This window comes from Ammodytes marinus (genome assembly GCF_949987685.1).
Source record: "Ammodytes marinus genome assembly, chromosome: 5".
Taxonomy (NCBI): Eukaryota; Metazoa; Chordata; class Actinopteri; order Uranoscopiformes; family Ammodytidae; genus Ammodytes; species Ammodytes marinus.
The window spans coordinates 6,893,997-6,904,439 of NC_137234.1; positions in this window are offsets into that span (position 1 = coordinate 6,893,997).

Sequence of the window (10,443 nt, forward strand, 5' to 3'; positions counted from 1 at the left end):
GTCTATGCTCAAGTAAATTCCAAAGACGCCAGACAGAACCAAGTGAAGGCGTTTGTACACAAATCATATCTCTGCTGTAGGATGTACCGGTTCCTCTTTAAATCTTTATCATGTCAGTTGTATTTACTCCCGTATACATATACAGTAAGGGTACATGTTAATATATCACTACAGAAGTTATGTTATCTTAAAATAAATTATATATTTTGTGATGATGCTGCAAATTTACGATCCTGAGGCGAGTGTTTGACGGAATAAGGTTTAATTAGCATTTGCGTAAATTTTCTCCTGTTCAGTTCCGTTTTTTTCCATCTTGGTCAATATCACAAAACTGTGGGGAATAAAAATGTAGCAACGGAAGCTCGGCTGCTGGTCCCTTCAGTGGGAATAGAAATATAATATATATATATATATATATATATATAATAAAATGTAGTATTGAGGTTATTTTTCAGGGGAAAATAATGAGGTGGAGGGAGTTACAGGAGGCTTTTTAAAATGTGCCTTTAGCTTGCGGTTTTGGGAGAGAGTGGGATATTTTAAGAAGAGCCATTTTTGAAGCAGAGCACGAAAGCAGGGTAATTATTATAAGAAAAACCAAGTACACCACTTTGAAACAGATAGGATCATTCAGTTCCTACAGTACACGCACAAACTAGGATGCTCTGAAATAACTTACATTATTCAAACTCTGGAGATAGTCTCTATAATCCAATCCAATTGTAAAGCAATTTTATTCTGAAATGCCACTTTCGAACCAATATGAATGTCTTCTAGTATTAAAGTTTTGCACCAAATAGGGATGTCATTTTCTGAGGTGGGAGAGGAGAGTTAAAAACTCTGATTTCTGTTCGTAGTTGAAGCACAGAGAGTAGCAGAAGAATAACTTTCCATTGTATTGTAATTGAATGGACGGTACAAGACTTCCTCCAAGGCGAGAGGTAACTCTACCTAATCTTAATACCAGAGTAATATGTTTTGAATGAGCATGAATGCTGATGATTATGATTGTACTGGACACAGTTGTGGAGCAGGAATGTCTTGGAAGCAGTTTTGCGTGTGACAGTGTGAGTATACGATACGCACCGAGTAGCTGCTTTTGTAACGCAGCATGGTTTGTTTTTTTGGAGTGAGTTTTCTTTGGATTCAGTGCGAAAAGGTCTTTTTGCTTTGTTCACAGCCAGACTGAAGAGAAGCTCATGTGCTCAAATGAAAATGAAAAGAGGCCAAGTTTTAATTAATTTTTTTTGCATTTTTATCGGAATATATATCTTTATATTTTAATTTTCTCCTTATTTGTGCTGAGAATGAAACCTTAACATCTGTTTTTTTTTCATCACATGCCAGATTTTTTTTTTTTTTTTTTGTGAAGTCTGATTTGAGTCTAGAGGACGGGCCAGGTGGTGGAGGCCGTAGCATGGGGAGTCTTGCATTTCCAGGATGCACTTTATTTGAGCTATTGATGACGGATTGATTGTCAGGATCTTGCCTACGGAAAACAGAAAGGATCCTCTGCTTGCACAGATTAAAATCACTTAATTCTTTCTCTCGACCTGATCAAAAATATGGAACGAAACCCCACAGAACCTGGGACCAGTGCCATGTTCTTTCCCTGTTAAAATCGCTCACACTACCTTAGCATACCTCATCTAAAGCCTGCGTGCTCTTGGCCAGTGCCTCAACTCCCTTAGTTTCAAATCCAGGACTCTCAAGGTTGCCACTAAATGTTGTTTTTGTTTTATTTCTGAACATTATACCCATACATTATGCACCGTGTGAGAAGCATACTTTTTTTTTCTCCCACTGGGGGGAACCTGAGTTTGATGGAGGTTATATATAAAAAAGCTTTGCACGCACAAATAAACACACCCACACACACAATCCCCCCCCCCCCCCCCCCCCCAATTATGGTAGGAGTTGATTAACTTGAAGGCCACATTAAGACATGCACCCTGAGGGGACAGTGAAGGTTCAAAATGAAAACAGTTCATACCCGAGTGTTTGTGAACCGATCGATCGAGGCTGTCTGGAAAATGTGTCCAGAACGGCAGGAAAAAAGCTTTTTCGATGTATGGATGGGTCTGATTCTTGTGGATGGTCTGATATGTTGTACTACTGTCTTTGAATAATATTTTTAAGTTGGCAGATTCCCAAATACCCGGCCTTGAGAATGATTTCTAAAGGCAACAGTAGAAACGCTGTGAATCGCTCGATACTGAACCCGAGTGACTATAATACAGAAGCTGAATGCACTATAGAGGAGATCTATTTTTCTTGAATGTAGAGTTGGTACTATTATACGAATGCTGCTGGATCAAAACGATAGACATAAGAAATATATAATGAATAAAAAATACAGAAAAAAATATTTATGAACACAAACTTTCACACCAACCTAAACAGGAATACATTCTTAAGGGAGCGGATACTGTTTGCTGTTTTGACAAATTGTCATTTCGGTTACAGTTTTATGCTTCAAACGACGAGAGCAGTTTTTTTTTGACACGTCAGAGAAAGACTGCGACCTCACAACAAACAAACGAACAATAACACAGAAATCGTACTATATCTATACTGCAGCTGCAACTTTTTCCTTTTCCTGAAAATGACTTGAAAACACATGCAGACTCAAAAATATAAAAAAAAAACAAACACACACACCAATAAAACTAAACAAATGCTACATGTACATTTATGTACTGTACGCAGATCTGTACATATATAGCTCCGGAACAGAAATAACAAACTGTATCCTCCTTGTGATAAACGGTTCATTTTAGCTGATTTTAGTGACGTTATAATAAGATCAAAAACTGCTAACTACTCCGCGAACCAAGAGAAACTACACAAAGCGCTGACAAGATACAGAATGGAAAAACAAAACAAAAATATAAAAAGAGCATCTTTCAGTTCAAACCTCATCACCATACCTGCATTAATAGGAAGATATCATTTGATTCCAATATGGTGTCATCTGTCCATCTACTCTCTCTGCATGTGATTTATTTAGTTATAATCCTGAATGTAATTGTTTAACATGGAAATAATAACAATAGTTACAAAAAAAATAAAAAAAATAATACAATGCTATTTTAAAAGAGGTATATTTGAAGAAAAAAAATGCTAATTGTCTTAACTGGTACTGAAATGACCTACAGTAATATAATACTGGGCTTTGCTTTCATTGTTTGCCCTATTAACATGTTAAGACGCTGTATTGGTAGTTCTGTTTGAATCTCTTTCTCTCTCTCTGTTTTTTTTGCATTGTAATAATCTTAGTTATGTTTTTCTTCCTCAGTGCAATATTCAATATCTCTGTCTCTTTAAATCTATCTGGTAAAACTAGAACTACTGCAGATTCATTGTAAAAGGGAAAAGCCTGGTGATCATCAATTAAAGTACATTTAAAAATCTATGTGTGTGTCGAGTGTCTCTTTTGTCACTTTACAGGGATTTAAGGAACCTAAAGTGTAGCGAAATACACTTAATTTTTTTAAGCCAACTTACTGATGTATGTTATGCACATAAAATGGTTTCGATGTACACAATCTTAAAGGTGGAGTCATCAATTCTGGAAAATGCCTTTTGTCAAAATCATGTATGTTAACAAAGTGGCCCGCTGTAGCTAGCAACATGCCAGTTTACAGAGCCTGGGCTCAAATTGGTCACACCATGCCATAAATGAATGCCAGTTATAAAGATGAGATACAGTTTACTTAATATTAAGACTCCTGGCATCGACCCAATGTAAAAAAACAGCAGTCATTAGAAAGTCAGCCCCTATGAAACCAGGGAGGTTTATTTGAAAAAGGAGTTTGGATGTGTGCCAACGAAATAGAGTTGCTTCAGGTATAATATTCTATTCTATTTATGGAAACTGGCAGAAAATAATAAGAAAAAGCCACATTATGACATCTTGCATTTGCCAATAAACACAGACAAACTGGTTTTAGAAGCGAACCAATCTCACAGCCAGACGGTAGAGTCAAGAAGATTGATTTGGAACATGATCCAGAGATACTGACGGCTCCTTCATGGACTGAATTAATGTGCAGCAATACATAACACGATGGATATATTCATGAGCATAGGATATGTTTATTTCAGCAGCAATATTTGTGGAGTGGGAATTGTAAAGTTTAAAAAAATGCATCCATCTATGGCTATGACAGTTATTACTTTACTTCTGCATCTGTAACAGTAACATGTACAGTTGCAATTATACAACACTTTCCCAAAAATGTCTGTCAGTTCCTACCCGTAATTTTTTTTTACCAAGGTTTTGTGTGGTTGCCTTCCTATAAGCACCACCATTTTAATAAAAACATTTTCTGTCACAAATCTTTTTAATTCCACTGATAAAATCGATACACACAACAAATGATCTGCTTTCACTGTGATTCATTTGTACTGTGACATATAATTGCACTCCGGGTGAAAAATAGGAATCAAGAACTTTCAGTTTGGAGTCAGCTTTATTTGGACTTTCTCATTAACTGTGATTAGTTCCAGCTATAGTGGACAAACAGGTTTTTTTTGCTTGTGTTGCAATTCTAACTGCAACTCAAAATAATGTACTTTCTAGTCTCATTTTAGCTCTTTCACAGCCCCAAATCTGACATGCTGGGGTCAGGGATTAGGAGTAAATAGGCATTTCAAATTTGCTTTAAACTGACAGAAGTATCAGTAAATCCAATAATCTTTTTCTTATCAGTCTAAAATGCCAAAAAACAACAACAACACAATATTCAATCACCTATTTAACTTGTGTGAAAGTGTTGTTCAGTTAATACAAGTAAAGAAAAAAAAAAAAAAAAAAAACTTTCAGCCAATCAGAATCCGGTATTCACATTAGCTACATAAAGTTAGACATGTAACTATAAAGGCCCCTAATTAAATACATGTATACAAGTCTTTTCTTTGATTTTTGGCTTAGGCAACCGGCCCACACATTGCTGCTATGGTTTCCACGACGCTTAGCTAAAAAAAAAATATATTTTCCTCTCCGTCATCCATCCCCCTGGTTACCATGACAATGTGTTTTTTGGCTTTGGGAGAAAGCGGGTTCCGGGGTGCAGAGTGTGTGGAGGTGGCACTCAAGGTGTAACCACGGAGACGAGATGAGGGTCATTCTCTCATCAGCACCACTTCAATGTAGTTACTCTGCTCTCTCGTCTTTGCCTTCCAATTTCTCTTTAGATTTCTCTTTTTAAAGCTTTTTTTGGCCTTTTCAAGCATTATTTGATAGTACAGAGTTGAAATGGGGAGACAGAGAGAGAAAGGGGGGATGACATGCAGTAAAGGTCCACTGGTCGGATTCGAACCCGTGACCACTGCAACGAGGCCTGAGCCAATATGCTAAGCGTTCTATGCACTACGCCACCGGAGCGCACCTAGATTTAGATTTAAAAGGGTAAATCAAGGGAGATTGGTTGATATAAGTTTGGGACACTTTGACGTCATACAACAGAAAATATGACACTGATATAAAATAGGCCTGACTTAGAGGAAGCCGAAAATGGGTTTAATAGGGAAGGTTCAGTAGGTTAGATTTGTACTTTTCTTTATTGACTCCCAGAAGACTGTGACGTGAGGGAAGTTGAATAGTTTGTTTTGTTAAGACCGGCTGACCACATATATTTTTTTCCAGGTGTTTTTACCTTTTATCAGACAGATGAACATTTGAAGTAGAAAGTGGAAATGGGGAGAGAGAGAGAGGGGATGACATGCAGTAAAGGTCCACAGGCCGGATTCGAACCCGCAACCACTGAGAAAAGGGCTGAGCCGATATGGTATGCGCTCTACCCACTACACCACCGCTCCAGGCCAACCACATTTAATCAAAATCAACGGCCGATGTACGTTAAGAAATAGAATTCAGTTCACTGTTTAAACCTTTGACATGTCCTTGTGTTTTTCAATCACCAGGATGTCCCAACTCGCCTGTCGTTTGGAAAGGGCAGAGCTTCGGGCATTTCTCACTAAACTTTTTACTACATTTCTCAAGACTGAGCGGTGACATTTTTCCTATTTTTTGACCGGAGCAAGTACAATTTGATAAAGGTCAAAAAACAACTTGCAGCCAAACAGTGATTGTCCTGCAAAAGAAAGGCTGTGTGTGTGTGTGTGTGTGTTTGCATATGTTTGTGCGTGCGTGTGTGTGTGTGTGTGTGTGCGCGTGTGTGTCTGTGTGTAAAATAAAGCCTGAGAGAAAGACGGAGCGGATGACATCAGCTTTTGGCTTCCGGTGAGTCGGCCTTTCTCTCTCTCTCTCTCTCTCTCTCTCCATTCAGGAGTCAATTACATCTGGGGGGGGGGGCGACGCCATGGTAACACATGGGGAGCATGAGTCATCACTATTCTCTAAAGATGTTTGAAGAGGAGGAGAGGACAACAACAACGAGACGATATGAAAGAGATTAAACAGAGGAGAGAACAAGCTGGCTGGGTTACAGTGTAAATGTGAAGAGAAATCTTTTGAAAGTTCACTAAAAAAGGAAATAAAGAAATGGAAGACAAATTGAAGAGGGAAGAAGAGAAATGAGGTGTGTGTTGGCTGAGTGTTGACAAATAGCTTTGTTTATGGAGCAATAACAGGCATCTGTGTCATGAGGACAAAATGAACCCATTCTGTTTTCAAGGGGGACATTAATATTATAATAATAATACATTTTATTTATATAGCACTCTTCTCTCACTCACTATCATGGTGAGTGAGTGAGTGAGTCAAACAAAGTAGAAACATACTTCACAGAGAGAGAACAACAGAAAACAACAACAACAGACAAACCAACATTAAACAAAACCAAACACTACAGTGGAAAACTAACACTGCACATCACCCTGAACACACCATCCCTACCGTGAAACATGGTGGTGGTAGAATCATGCTGTGGTGATGCTTTTCTTCAGCAGGGACAGGGAAGCTGTTCAGAGTTGATGGGAAGGTGGATGGAGCCAAATACAGGGCAGAAAACCTGTTAGAGTCTGCAAGAGACTTGAGCCTGGGGTGGAGGTTCACCTTCAAGAAGGACAACTACCCTAAACATACAACCAGATCTACTATGAAATGGTTTAGACCAAAGCAAATTCATGTGTTAGAATGGCCCAGTCAAAGTCCAGACCTAAATACAATTGAGAATATCTGGAAAGACTTGAAAATTGCTGTTCATCCAATCTGACGCTGAATCTGAAGTTCGAGCTATTTTGTTAAGAAGAATGGGCAAAAATATCAGTCTGTAGATATACAAAGGTAGAGACATACCCCAATAGACTTGGAGCTGTAATTGCAGCGATAGGTGGTTCTACAACGTATTGACTCAGGGGGGCTGAATACTTTTGCATGTCACACTTTTCAGTTTTTTATTTATAAAATAAATTGTAAATCATATTTCATTTTCATTCCACTTTACAATTATGCACCACTTTGTGTTCTATCACGAATCATGAAAATCCCAATAAAATACATGTACGTGTGGTTGTAATGTGACAATGTGGAAAAGTTCAAGGGGTATGAATACTTTTTCAAGCCACTGTATCTAGAATTCCATTTAAATGTGAAGAGAATCTTAGCATAAAGAAATGCTAATTATTAGGAGCGTATCCATCAAGTGTTTGGTCTGTGCCACACTTTCTGCTTTTTAGTATGGTAGAAACAAGATTTAGGATTTCCCAATTCTTGTGGTCAGATTTAGTATGATTAAAAGTGTCTACTACATCCAGCCAAGATTTTTTGTGTTGAAATCAGCATGCTATCAGGGCGGTTCTGTCCCACAATCCAGTTAAATTCTATGGTATAAGTCCTTAATTCTTTAAAAAAAACAAATCACTGTATTAAGTTTTAATCGAATCTCATAACTTGCCGCCCTGAGACCACTCTGACTGTCTGAGTGTGTGTGCGTCATTTACAGACACCCTGTGCAGCAACAGCGTCATCCCCTTGACACTTAATCTGCTGTTGCCATGGAGAACTTCACAAAAACAGTTTTTTTGGGGTTTCATAAATGGAGCCACATGCATGTCAACGTGTATAACAATACTCTGCTCAAAATATGGGAAAACTCGTATCACTAAATTTAAGATGTAGTTTACTCTCCATCGTTTAATTGATCAAATAATTAATACATAAAAGGATATGTTCAACTCACATGTAGCATGAAATTAAAGAACTTATCCACTACAAAAAGGTTCCATAGTTGTTTAATTGGAGTATGCACCTTTAAAACAGCTGTCCAGTAACTACTAGAAACTAGGTTAGCAGTGCCATAGCAACAGCAGGACATGCGTGGGATTCATCCAGCTGTAGCCTCCAGCATCCCAGCCTGTTCTGTCTGTGATTAAGTAGACTGAGACAGAGTGTCTTTAACTGACATTTAAAGGGATAGTTCAGTATTTTTGAAGTGGGGTTGTATGAGGTACTAAGGCATAGCCAGTGTGTTACCTTATGGAGAGGGCCATCAGTCCCTGTAGTAGAAGTCAGCCTTGTACTGTTGCAGAGGGGGCCAGAAGAAATATGTTTTTCCATCACATATATTAATGCTAACTTAACACCTAAAAATCATTCTACATTAAACTGAGATTGCAGGCTGAGTGGCGGAGTGATGCAAAAATGAGACGGCTGTCTGGCGGCAACCTAAAGCTGTGGAAACAAATCTCAGTTTAGCGTACAATTGAAGGGACATCTAAGTTTTAAGTTAGCATTCATGTGGAGAACAAAAGTTTTTCTTCTGGCCCCCTCTGCAACAGTACTATTATACTGTATATATTAAATTGTATGCCATATAATCTCCATTCATAAAACAATGACAAAATACAATTGTGTACATGCTGGAAAAAAAAAAAAATGATTGTGCCATGGCAAGCTGACTTATACACACAAACTCAATACACAGCCAGTACAATCTGTTGTCATCCAGTGCAGCCCGACACGAGAACAGACTAGGGACTGGATGAAGGTTGAAGCAGCCCTTTCAATTCATGTGTCCCCTGAGAGCATGCTGCTGCTCAGCCTAGCATTCCTACGTGATTAATGTTCCATGACTACAGATCTTATTCCACGGCTCCTCAATAAAACAACTCTAACATACTCTAATATAACGACACCAGCAGGAGAAAATAACTGCAGTCAGCACCAAATGTACAGGATCCTTAATGTCTAAAGCCTTGAGGGACCGATATATGAATTTCTCATTTCACAATTCTCATGGGATCATTCGTGTGCACAATAGCACACAATATAACATTTAGTAGGCCTGAAAAGGTTATCAAAGTTGGATCACAATCGATTTTTTTCAGCTGTAACTATTTTATATGAAAATGTGAAATGTGATCTCAAAATGACAATTTCCTGTGGACCTTTGGTTAATGTTGCATTCATGTGATGTCAGACACATCGGGAAAAACACGTTTCTGAGTCGAAGAATGAAATGGACGTGAAGTTGAACGTCTGCTCAAATCAAAACAACTTGGAAACTCAGGAAAGATTCAGGTGCCCCGACTTGCTGCCTTGACGTCATATTATTATTATGTAGATTTTCCCTTTTGTTGTCAAGAAAATACTGGGAAAAGCTGTAAACATCGATATTAGACTCGGACCATCCGGAGAGTGCATGAATGCAGCCTAAATATCTTATACAAGCCAGAACATAAATAAACACAGGACTGGAGAGGCAGGATACATCACAGACAGCTGATTGTATCAGTTGTTTTAGAGTGAATTTTTTCCCATTAATTATATAAAATCTTTTCTGTACTCTATTTTTATAGAGTTTTTCTAAATGCCTTTGTCATGGGTACACTCACCCAAGAACTACAGCTGGCTTAGTAAAAACACTACCGCTTTTGTCCAAAGGGGGTGCAAGAATGAACACAAACTGAAAGTTCCTCTGAGCAACTTTAAACATGCTGCCGAAATGAATAATGATATCTGCTAGGCTTAGATTGATATTACAAAGCTTGTGTTGGCGGTCGGCATATTCACAACTTTGATCTTGCCCAGTCTTAATCTTTACTGTACTATTAATAGGGCCTGTTTACACTCAAAGGCAGGCCTGATATGAAAACATGAGATGGCATTTATGGCCAGCTCTGCCTCCTCCCTGTCTGTGCTGCAGTGTCTACTTACAGAAGTTACACTAATACGGCAGGACAGGTAAGAGATAGGACAGGGTAATATTTAATAAAGTCATAAAAGTGTATTTGAAAGACCTAATAAAAAGGACTTGTAACTTTCTACAAACAGTCATCTCTGCTGACTGCTGTAACAGAGTTATAGTGGAGCTCAGTCAAGGTGACAACAACGTGCTCCAGAAACACTTTACAAAATCAGCAGTTTTTTTTCACCAGGTCACCACTTAATTAGCTAATTACAATGAGGGATGAAACACAAATCTTTTAGACAGACACTCAGATATAAATGGCACAACCTGGCCACTGCCCTGTCAT